The sequence below is a fragment of the Mustelus asterias genome, chromosome 4 (genome assembly GCF_964213995.1).
Source record: "Mustelus asterias chromosome 4, sMusAst1.hap1.1, whole genome shotgun sequence".
Lineage (NCBI taxonomy): Eukaryota > Metazoa > Chordata > Chondrichthyes > Carcharhiniformes > Triakidae > Mustelus > Mustelus asterias.
Window position 1 is genome coordinate 46533355 of NC_135804.1, and position 12657 is coordinate 46546011.

The following is a 12657-nucleotide window of genomic DNA, read 5'->3' on the forward strand; positions in this document are numbered from 1 at the left end:
AAGGGAGCAGCAGAACGTGTTAACTGCACTTGTCAATTTGGCAACATCTGAACATCATTTTTATTTTACGCCAGTGTAATTCATTCCAAAAAAGATCACTGCAGCACTTGCTGTTAAGATTATGCAGCTCTCGTCTCTATCTCGGCCTAAAATACTGGTGATTTCCTATGTGTATAATTAGTAAGTATTGTGGATGTGACAATAACAGTAATAACTGACATTGAAATAACACCTTTAACAAAGTAAAACATCCCAAACAACTTCACAGGAGCACAATACAGAAGTATAACGTACTCTCCTCAATTTAATTCTATTTCTCCATTTTCTATGTTTTAGCTACCGTTTCCTCGCTCTGAGGCTGAACATATTTGACCCCAAGATCAACTTCTGACCACAAATCCATGCCATCAGTAAGACTGCGTATTTGCACCTCTGTTTCAGCCCAAGTACTGCTGGAACCCTCATTTGTACCTTTGTTATCTCTAAACTTGACTATTCCAATGCGCTTCAGGTTGGCCTCCAACTTGCTACCTTCTATAAACGTGGGGTCATTCAAAACTGTACCACCTGTATCCTAACTCACACCAAATCCCTTACACCCATTTTCCCAGTGCTTACTGATCTACATTGACTCCTGGTCATGCAATGGCTTGGTTTTAAAATTCTCCTTTTTAAAAAAATCTCTCCATGACCTGCCTTCTCCCTACCATTTTAATCTTCTCCAGCCCACTGCCTTCCAAGCTATCGGCACTCCTAAAAGTGAGGGGTGGGAGGTTTAGGGGAGATTTGAGGAAAAATGATGGTCTGGAAAGCACTGCCTTGGAGGGTGTGGAAGCGGGATGCCTCACATCCTTTAAAAAGTACCTCTTGAGTACTTGGCACGCCATAACATTCAAGGCTATGGGCCAAGTGCTGACAAGTGGGATGAGTCAGTGTAGACTCGATGAGCCGAAGGGCTTCTTCTGCACTGTAGTAATCTGTGGTTCAATGATTCCTCTAATTCTGATTTATTGAACAATCCTGATTTTGATCTCTTTCCCACCAGTGGCTGTGCCTTCAGCTACCATGGCCCTAAGCTCTGGACTTTCCTCTCCAAATCTTTCCACCTCTCTATCTCTCTTTCCTCCTTTAAGACACACCCTAAAACCTAACTCTTTGACCAAGCGTTTGTCCATCTTGCCTAATATAGCCATATTTGATTATTTTGTTATTACTTCTTGCATGTAAATCCAGATCACCCCAATGTCACCGCTCTTTTCTGCACCTGAAGCCCCGGAACAATTTTAGTGAATACAAATCTTTTTCTTCTTCATCCTTCTTCAAACCTCCACCTCTTCACTTAATGGCCTTGCCTGGAGGAAGCAGCATTCTCAAGCCAAATGAGCCCAAATTCCTTGAGTCTTGACAGGACTGACCTATGGACACAGAAACGAATTGGAAGACCAGCAGCAGATGATAATTCCATTCGCCACTCTTTTCTTTTATGTTTTCATTAGACCTTCAATTAATTTTGAGTCACTTTGGATCTCCCTTTTTGGATGCTGTTCAGCTTGGACAGGCAGTGTTAGTTTTGACTGCTGCAGTCTGTTAAGCTCTCATAGCTAGACTTTTATTTGGCTCTGTCAATTTATTTTCTCGTAAATGAATGTTTCTTTTTATACAGTTTGTATTTTTTTTCTTTGGGTTAAGGAGTTTGCATGCGTGTGATAATGATAAGTTTTGTTTTTCTATTACGTGACACATTGTCTGGTAATTTGATTATTTTGCATGACCTGTACACCTGGTAAATGGGGAAGAGGAGAAAGACTTGTGTCTTGTTCCTCTGTTTATTTATTAATAGCATGGCTGGGTGGGAGGGAGAATAAAGGTGATGGTATGCAGAGCTTGCATCATGCTTTAATAGGGCAGGCCCAAAAGACCTTCTGGCCTTTTCCTACCCTTATATGTAGGTTAGCAGTTTCATTCTGAAGGGATGTGTTTCCAGTTTTATCCTTTTGCAATCAGCTATACTAACAGAGGCAATAAATTGACAGAGCCCATGAGGTAAGGGCTGGATTCTCATCTCGTCTTCTGCTCATTTGATTAAAATTTGCTTCACTTGGCCAACAGTTTGTGGCCAACATGTTTTTGTCTTTGCAGAGAGTTAGAAAATATCTGGTCAGCAGGTAAAGACCAGTAGAAAACTCGCAGAAACCACCCAGGGTAAGCATACCACTGTCCCACTCCTTGGTGTGCACACCGCAGAATTGTGCCCCCCTCAGCCCATGATTTTCCATCCATTAACTAACATGAGTGTTAGCAATCAGAAAATATAGCCTATTATCTCACTCTTGCTCTATAAGTCATACATTTCCATAAGGCATAACTCATGAAAGTCAAGCGGTACTTTATTTAGCCAGAAGGCCATCGTTGTTGAATTACAAGCAAAGGTTGAAATCCTATTATAGAGAAGTGAAGCAGGCAAAATACGAAGGAGGTCCTACCACGCGGCTCGGCCCTAACACTGTCATTCACCGACTAAAACAAAAGAAACAGCCATCAAAAATAAAATGTGTAAAAATGAACACTGGTCAGCAAAGCTAAATTGGTAATGTGGTCGGTCAAGAATGTGGCTTTAAAAAATCCAATAAAAAATTAACTGATGGGATGTGATTTGATAGGACCTAAAATTATGCATTTCAACAACATATTGCAATCCATGTAAAAGAACATTTCTGAGACTTCAAGAGGGGAAGAGTGGACACTTGAGCAGAAAGAGATTTGGTGGCAGGAAAGGAGCAAAATCTTAGTTGAATAGATAGATTTTAAGAGTATTTTGATGGCAGACAAAGAGACCATAAGAGAATTAATTTTGGAAGTATTCTAGACAGCAACATATAACAGTTAAATGGGAAGGTAACTGACATCACTTGGAATGGTTAGGATTATAAATGAGCGTGTTCGTTATTTACAGTTTCCATTAGTGCACAACTCTTTCAACCAACGGCCAAATTTAGCTTAAAAAGAGCACAAACTGTAAGAGAAAATAATAAATTCAATTGGATTGTTCTCATAACAAGCAGTGACACAAACAGACAAATCATGGTCACAAAGGCATTGTGAATCTCCCTTCTTTTTGCATCAAGAATTTAAACCGTGGGTGTAGCAAGATAATAATCTTGAAGCATGATGATAAGGGGTGAAAGAGGGACTTTATTAGATGCATTGCCTCATTTTCTAGTGGTTGGGATTGTACAACAATTTTCTAAGAATACATTCCTTTCTAATGATCTATTCTGATGGTAATTATTGTTGTCTTGCAAGGCCTCAGAGCTGGTATCTTTTAGATTGCAGCTCATACGTCAAGGGAGATGAGGATGGTAACCAACAAATAGCCCTGTGACATAGGATAAAACCCTTCAAGGTGGAGGAGCTATGGGAAAACCCTTGGAGCTATGATAACAGTAGGGCTACTGTGACATTTCATTAAGAAAGCTGTGGATGGAAAAATAACTGGAACATTTGTGATTCATCGACTCCTCCTGGGAATTCTGCTGGAAGTATGAACCGGAAAGATTGAGAAACGCAAAGATCATGGATTGGAGCCAGGAATGTCAGGTTTGTTTGGAAGGTTAGGACCCTATTTCCAGACATAAGCAACCAAAAGGCTCCCATGTATTGGAAAAAGTCTATAATTCTGACATAAATTATTTTTAAATTGTGAATGGAAAACAGCAATTCCAAAACATTTATGCTATGATCAAAGAATTCCACTCGATTAAATCCAAGAATATGTTTTCACTTAATACACATGTATTGAAAAGCTAGAGAAAAGGTATTTTATTTTATAGCTATTTTGCAATTCATCCATTGAGCCACATACGGAAAGGATTCCCTAGTAAGTTAATCCCCTAGGATTTGCATGTGACGTACAGGGTGGTGCTCAGTACAGCATCTTTGACTTCATGCCAGATTTAGTTATTTGGCAATTTTCAATACAAAATGGCCAGTAATCCATTTCAGCCTTGCTTACCTTCTGCAATAGTGAAGCGTTACTCATTGAATTGGCCTCCAAACTATGGAAATCTATAAGGACCCGTCTGACATTATATAAATACCTTTGTACATTGTGGCTTCCCACACTCATGTGACTTCTGATGTCATTTTATGTTAGCAAAGGTGTCTATGTAATAGCCATTTTACACACCACATGGAACAGTGTAATCATTTACTGCAAGTCAAATATTTTGCCCACTATTTTGCCAGCATCTTTTAATAGACTTTAAAAAAGGACTTGCATTTGTGTAGCAACTTGCACAACCTCAGAAACATCCCACAGTGTTTACAGTCAATTCTGAAGTGTGGAAACTCGTGTTGCATTGGAAACATATCAATTAAACATGTTACACAGAAATCTTGAACAGACAAGATGTTGGAAATAAAACACAAAATGCTGAAAATACTCAACAGGTCAAGTAGAATCTGTGGAGAAAAACAGAGTTAAAGGGTTGGACTTTACGGGCTCGCTTGTCCCGAACCGTAAAATCCTGCCCGTGATCAATGGACATTTCTATTGTCCGCCCCTTGCCCGCTCTGATTCTGTAGCAGGTGGGGGGCGGTAAGATTCCAGCCGATGTTTCTGGTTGATGACGTTACTGGACGGTTGGCTTGTAATGCTGAGTGATTCAATTCCCGTACCAGCTAAGGTTATTCATGAAGGCAGTGCCTTCTCAACCTTGCCCCTCACCTGGGTGGGCGGCACGGTAGCACAGTGGTTAGCATTGCTGCTTCACAGCTCCAGGGACCTGGGTTCGATTCCCGGCTTGGGTCACTGTCTGTGTGGAGTTTGCACATTCTCCTCGTGTCTGCATGGGTTTCCTCCGGGTGCTCCGGTTTCCTCCCACAATCCAAAGATGTGCGGGTTAGGTTGATTGGCCATGTTAAAATTGCCCCTTAGTGTCCTGAGATGCGTAGGTTAGAGGGATTAATGGGTAAAATGTGTAGGGATATGGGGGTAGGGCCTGGGTGGGATTGTGGTCGGTGCAGACTCGATGAGCCAAATGGCCTCTTTCTGTACTGTAGGGTTTCTATGTTTTCTATGAGTTGTCCTCAGTCCTCGATCCTCAGTTTAAAATCACCACCACTCAGCTCTGCCCCTCAAAGGGGAGAGAAGCCAATGTTCTTCTGTGGCAACTTTACCTTTACCTTTAATGAAGGGTCAGTGACCTGAAATTTTGGGCGGGACCCCGTCACCGGCAGACATTGCTGTGGTCAGGGCGGGAAAATTACGGACAGCCCGAAATCATAGAATCCCTACAGTGCACAAGGAGGCTATTCAGCCCATCAAGTCTGCACTGACCACAATCCCACCCAGGCCCCATTCCCGCAACCCCACGTATTTATCCTGCTAATCCCCCTGACACTAGGGTCAATTTAGCATGGCCAATCAGCCTAACCTGCACATCTTTGGAGTGTGGGAAGAAACCGGAGCACCCGGAGGAAACCCACGCAGACACGAGGAGAATGTGCAAACTCCACACAGACAGTGACCCAAGGCCAGAATTGAACCCGGGTCCTGGCGCTGTGAGGCAGCAGTGCTAACCACTGTGCCACCGTGCTACCTGAAATGTTCCTGTCCCACTCGCAACAATACCCATCAGTGTCAGGACCAGAACATCCTGCTCATGAGCTTGGTTTGCCTCCACAAATGCTGCCTGACCTGTTGAGTATTTCTGGCATTGAATTAATCTAAGTTCAATTTCTTTTACTATAAGTTCAGTGCAGGTTAAAAAAAAACTAAGGTGCCCATGTTTGGTATTTAACTTCTGTGCTTGATTATTCTCGAGTGTGTACACAATACCATGCTTTTGGCAATGCTCCCGAGCTCAAGTGCACTGCCATAATCATGCGAACAGATTTTCTCAGTTAAAACATTGTTGTCTTACCTTGCCTTTTGCCAATGTCTCCATCCCTCCCTGCAGTCCACTCATTCTCATTGAACTCTCACCTCTCTTCTGATGTACAGTGTTAGTAACTGAGCTGGTAGCTGCCACTGTGAAAATGAGTGATGGAGGTTTCTTCTTCATCCTTCTTGCTCTTCTACCTCTTCCATCTTTTGCTCTTCCAACATTGCCTGGCCAGGTTGTAGTTCTTGAGTAGCTGAAAGGAGAAAAGCTCAGGAGCAGAATTTTGGCGAGGGGAAAGTAAGAGGTGCATGCTTCCACCATCACAATCTATTGTAAATAGGAACATAGAAACATGGAAGATGGGAGCAGGAGGAGGCCATTTGGCCCTTCGAGCCTGCTCCACCATTCATTACGATCATGGCTGATCGTCCAACTCGATAGTCAAATCCTGCTTTCTCCCCTTTGATCCCATTCACCCCAAGTGCTATATCCAGCCGCCTCTTGACTACATTCAATGTTTTGGCATCAACTACTTCCTGTGGTAATGAATTCCACAGGCTCATCACTCTTTGGGTGAAGAAATGTCTCCTCACCTCCGTCCTAAATGGTCTATCCTCAGACTGAGATCCCTGGTTCTGGACACACCCATCATTAGGAACATCCTTCCTGCATCTACCCTGTCTAATCCTGTTAGAATTTTATAGGTCTCTATGAGATTCCCCCCTCATTCGTCTGAACTCCAGCGAAAATAATCCTAACCAAGTCAATCTCTTCTCATACATCAGTCCCGCCATCCCTGGAATCAGAGGTTATGTGAGATGAGGGGGAAGCGGGATGTGACAGAGAGGATTGGGTTTGGGGATACGTCATCTTCAATGGCTTCAATACCACCTCTGGCCACTCTCTCAATGATGGCTACTCCAATGATGCAGGTCACCATCTCATTCAGGTAAAGATTTGCAGTTGTGTCTATCCCCAGCAGGTTATGCACCAACTTGGCCTATAAGAGAGAGAAAAGTATGTAAGTAAATGTGCTGCAATGCGTCTGGGTGATGTGGCTATCATGGTCGAACAGCTGCAAGTTTATGCAAGCTGTGAAATGTGGGTGAAACTATGAACCTTAGAACTAACTGGTGATTGAGAGATTGGTGGTCAGTGGGTGATGGGGATGTGGTCCATTGAACAGTGTGGGAGACTAGTTGGTCAGATACGTCCATTCACTAACCTTGACCATTCTGTGAAATCATTGAACATTTTATGGAACTCCATCCAGGTCCTCAATCCTGCATTGACAGTTATTTGGTCGCACTGCCTTCTGAACTTTTGTCTGGAGGACCTTCTGACCCCCCCCCCCCTCCACTAATTCCTGTGGTGCAGTGTCAAAGGGCCTTAAAGCATGCTCTTTTTCCTGTTACGCCACAATTCACTCTTTTTCCTGCTCAAACTCCCTTCCACAAATCCTGCCCCTGCTGCAGCTAAAATTCACCTCCCCATTAAGAGGTACAGGCTGTTACAGGAAGTGCAGGCGAGCTAGCAGTCTAAGAATTGGGCTTTCTGAGAAGATGTGCAGCCATGTCAACAGTACGTTCAGCACTGGCTCAGTAGTCATGCAAGTTAGCGAGTTGGCATGTTGCCTGCTTTAGAATTATGCCTGTTTTTGGTGGCTGTTCAAGTTGCCATCTTTACATGATTTAATTTCTAAATGATTCATTTTCCTTAATTCTCCCATAGGCTAACTGCACCAGCCCTGTAACAGCTCCTTGTCTTACTTCATCTAATTCTCTCACCTTCCCATCGCTTTGGAACAACCTGTTCCAGCAAAACATGTATCTGCTCCAACCAAAAGGTCCTTGTGCGGTGAATCATTTCCTGTTTATTTGTAGTGCACAGAATTTACATAAAATACCTTACATAAAAAGACTTATGAAAGAAAGACTTGCATTTGTATGGCACGTTTCATGCCTCAAAGTACTTTACAGCCAATTAAGTTTTATTTTTGAAGTGTAGTCACGATTGAATCACACAGCGGCCAGTTTGCTACCACTGGGCTGTCTGAAAGGCAAACACTGCTGTGTTTATTTGCAGGCTCCCAGCAGGGGGCGGCCTCATTCAAAGACACAGTACATGATTGAGGGACCTGATACCTGCAAGGGGGAGGTCCACGGAGAACCACACCCCTGCCTTTGCTGCCAACCCCCCCCCCCCCATCCCACTCTGACTCACCTGTGGCCTGAGTCCCTCAGCAATCCTAGGCTTCTGCTTGGTGCATTGCTTCCACCACCCACTCTGGTGCTGTTTGGAATGGACAGTTGCAGGCCTCTCAGATGGGGGGGAGTCGGTGGGGTGGGCGGGGGGGGGGTGGGGGGGGGGAGCGATACAGGATTTCTGCCCTCAGTGTCCTTAATCCTAGGGAAGGCTATTTATTTCCAAAGAAGGTGATGTGAGGTTCCTGCTGATTCTCCAACTGGTGGGTGTGACCACTATTGCCTCAATTAAACACCGCTCATAAGTTTTCCATGTTCAGGGGAGCCTTTGAAACATCAAGGCTCCTGAAAGCGCGCTGCTCCAATGTTTTTGTAGGTACACAAAAGGATTTCGTTAATATGCAAAACACCATGGAACAAGGACCAACATCAGCCTGTCACACACATCAAATCACAGGGCCACAGGACTCAGGTACTGTTACAAATTTGCTTAGACCAGAAGATATAGAAGCAGAATTAGGTCATTCGGCCCATCGGGTCTGCTCTACCATTCAATCATTGCTGATAAGGGCATTTAAATGGTCATTGGATAAACATATGGATGATATTGGAATAGTGTAGGTTAGATGGGCTTTAGATTGGTTTCACTGGTCGGTGCAACATTGAGGGCCGAAGGGCCTGTACTGCACTATAATGTTCTATGTTCTATGATATGATTCTCATCCCCATTTTCCTGCCTTCTCCCCATATTCCTTGATTCCCTCATTGATCAAGAACCTATCTATCTCTGCCTTAAAGACACTCAATGACCTGGCCTCCACAGCCCACTGTGGCAATGAGTTCCAGATTCACCACCCTCTGGCTGAAGAAATTTCTCCTCATCTCAGTTTTAAAGGAGTGTCCCTTCACTCTGAGGTTGTGTCCTCGTTCTAGTTCTAGTCTCTCCCACTAGTGGAAACATCCTCTCCACATCCACAGTGCCTAGGCCTCTCAGTATTCTGTAAATTTCAGTTAGATCCCTGCTCATCCTTCTAAACTCCATCGAGTATAGGCCCAGACTCCTCAACTGCTCCTCAAATGACAAACACTTCATTCCTGGGATCATTCTTGTGAACCTTTTCTGGAACCCCTCCAAGGTCAGCACATCCTTCTTTAGGTATGGGGTCCAAAGCTGCTCACAATATTCCAAATGGGGTCTGACCGGAGCCTTATACAACCTCAGCAGTACATCCCTGCTCTTGTATTCTCGTCCTCTAGAAATAAATGCTAACATTAAATTTACCTTCCTAACTGCCAACTGAACCTGCATGTTAACCTTAAGAGAGTCTTACTCTAGAGATTCCAATTCACAGGCGGCTTCAAAGATGTGCGGGTTAGATTGATTGGCTTTGCTAAATTGCTCCTTAATGACAGGGGGACTAGCAGGGTAAATATGTGAGGTTACGGTAATAGGGCCTGGTTGGGATTGTTGTTGATGCAGGCTCAATGGGCCAAATGGCCTCCTTCTGCACTGTAGAGATTCCATGACTGTCAAAGGCTATGAGTGTTTTTTTAATTCATTCATGGGATGTGGGCACCTACCCGCTCTTGTAGCCACAGTATTTATGTGGCTGCTCCACTTAAGGTTCTGTTCAACACAACTCCCTAGCTTTTGGTGCTATGGGATTCAGCAATGGGAATGCCATTCAATGTGAAGGGGAGATGGTTACAACCTATTTAGTTCACGATGGTCATTGTCTTCCATTTCTGTGGCATGAATGTCATTTGTTGCTTATCAGCCCAAACCTGAATATTGTCTAGTTTTTGCTGCTTGCAGACATGAATTGCTTCAGTTTATGAGGAGCGGTGAATGGTGCTGAACATTGTACAATCAACAGTGAATATCCACACTTCTGATCTTATAAAGGAGGGAAGATCATTGATGAAGCAGGTGGTTGGCTTGAAGGAATGCCCTGCGGAACCCTGTTAGTGATAATCTGAGATTGAGAAGATGATCCCCAATGGTCACAGCCACCTTTCTTTGAACTAGGTTTGCGCCCAGAGAGTGGAGTGTTTTCACTCTGATTCCCATTGACTTCAGTTTGACAAGGGTTCCGTCAATACCGCAGTCACTCTCACCTCAATTCAGCTCTTCTGTCCATGTTTTGAATGCGACTATAATGAGGTCTGTAGCCAAGTGGTCCTGATGAAACCCAAACTGAGAACAGTGAGCAGGTGAGTAAGTGCATATTGATTGCACTGCCGACGACACATTCCATCACTTTGCTGGTGATCGAGAGTAGACTGATGGGGCCTTCATTTGGCTGGGTTGGATTTGCCCTGCTTTTTGCAAACAAGGCATACCTGGGCAATTTTCCACATTGCCATTCTAGATACCAGTGTTGTAGCTGTACTGGAACTGCTTGGATAGAGACACAGCTAGTTCTGGAGCACAAGTGTTCAGCTTTACAACCAAGATGTTATCATGGCACATAGCCTTTGCTGTGTTCAATGCATTCAACCATTGCTTAGTATCACATGGAGTGAATAAAATTGGCTGAAGACTGTGATATTTGTGATACTGGGGACCTTCGGAAGAAGCCACTTGGCACTTCTGGCTGCAGATGGTTGCAAGTGCTACAGCACTGTCTTTTGCAGTGTCATGCTGGGTTTCCCATCATTGAGGGTGGGAATGTTTGCACAGCCTGCTCCTCCTGTTACTTATCTAATTGTCCACCTTCATTCATGACTTCATGTGGCAGGGCTGCAAAGTTTGATCGGATCAATTGGTTGTGGCTAAGATCAAGTGTAGTATCTGTTCTTATCGCTTCTCGGCCCTTTGGCTAAGATCAAGTGTAGTATCGACATGCTGTACTTGGTTGAAGTCATTAGGTTACATTTTAGCTTCATTTGAAGCAATTTTTAAAAGCGGCATCTCGGCCTTTTGGCTAAGATGCAAATGAGAGCGGCATGGTAGCACAGTGGTTAGCACTGCTGCTTCACAGCTCCAGGGGCCTGGGTTCGATTCCCGGCTTGGGTCACTGTCTGTGTGGAGTTTGCACATTCTCTTCATGTCTGCGTGGGTTTCCTCCGGGTGCTCCGGTTTTCTCCCACAGTCCAAAGATGTGCAGGTTAGGTTGATTGGCCATGCTAAAAATTGCCCTTAGTGTCCTGAGATGCGTAGGTTAGAGGGATTAATGGATAAATATGTAGGGATATGGGGGTAAGGCCAGGGTGGGATTGTGGTCGGTGCAGACTCGATGGGCCGAATGGCCCCTTTCTGTACTGTAGGGATTCTATTATTCTATGAGATCAAGCCTTGGAGGAGGTGCAATGCCTACTCCAATCAACTTGGATCATGTAGATCAAGCCCAAGACAGGAGGTGAGAGCCCTGTCTTGTCAGCTTGGATCGGGAATGTCTCACTTGATGAGACTCTGAATTGGACTTGATTGGACTGAATTGGATATATAAACAAAAAAAAAATTGGTTGTGAGATCGCTTAGCTCTGTCTGTCAAATGCTATTTCTACTGTTTAACACACAAGTGCTACCTCATTTTTAAATATACCTGGTGTTGCTCCTTTTCTCTACTCTTCATGGAACCATGGTTGACCCCCCGGTAGAGTGAGAGATATGTCAGGCCATGAGGTTACCGATTGTGCTGGAATATAATTCAGCTGCTGTTATAGCCCACTGGAACCTTGTGGATGCTCAATTTTGAGCTGCCAGATTTTTTCTGAATCCATCTCATCTAGCATGGTGGTAGGGTCACACAGCATGACGAAAAGTGTTGCCAGTCTGAGGATGAGAATTCACCTCCAACAGGACTGTGCGTTGGGCACTGCGACCAGTAGCATCACAGTAAGATCCATCTGTGACAGATAGATTGGTGATGATGGGATCAAGCAGATTTAACCCGCTTGATGATTTTCTAACTGTCTTTCCCAGGCCCAACCTGATAGATATGTCCTTCAGATTTCATCCAACTTGATTATTGGTGGTGTTTCTTAGCCACACTTGGTATTGGATATCAAAGTCACCTACCCAGTGTACATTCTGTCCCCTTGCTACCCCCAGTGCTTCTTCCAATTTTTTCACACAGAGGGTGGTGAGTGTTGGAACAAGCTGCCAGAGGTAGTAGTAGAGGTGGGTACAATTTTGACTTTCAAAAAGCATTTAGACAGTAACATGGGAAGGATGGGTATAGAGGGATATGTGGCCAATTGGGAACTGGCTTAGTGGTTAAAAAAAAAGGTAGCATGGACAAGTTGGGCCGAAGGGTCTGTTTCCATGCTGCAAACCTCTATGACTCTAAGTGATGTTCAACATGTAGGAGTACTGATTCATCTGCTGAGCAAGGGTAATGTAGGTGGCAATCGGTATGAGGTTTCTTTGCCCATGTTTGACCAGATGCTCTAGACTTCATGGAGTCTGGAATCAATGTTGTGCATTTCCCATGCCACTCCCTCCTGACTGTCTATAGCTCTGTTGCCAGCTTAATGGATCATTCTTGTGGTTGGAACAGGGACACTAATAAGGAGCCTGGATGTTGGCTGGAAGCTATGATTTTGTGGACATAATTATTTGA

General features: G+C 44.1%; 1 non-coding gene across 1 annotated transcript; it reads left to right on the top strand.

The window, feature by feature from the left end:
- The first annotated feature begins 10891 nt into the window (after positions 1-10891).
- LOC144493277 (U2 spliceosomal RNA) lies at positions 10892-11077 on the top strand. The gene has a single exon (XR_013497718.1). It is a non-coding gene; the product is annotated as a U2 spliceosomal RNA (small nuclear RNA).
- The last annotated feature ends 1580 nt before the right edge of the window (positions 11078-12657 follow it).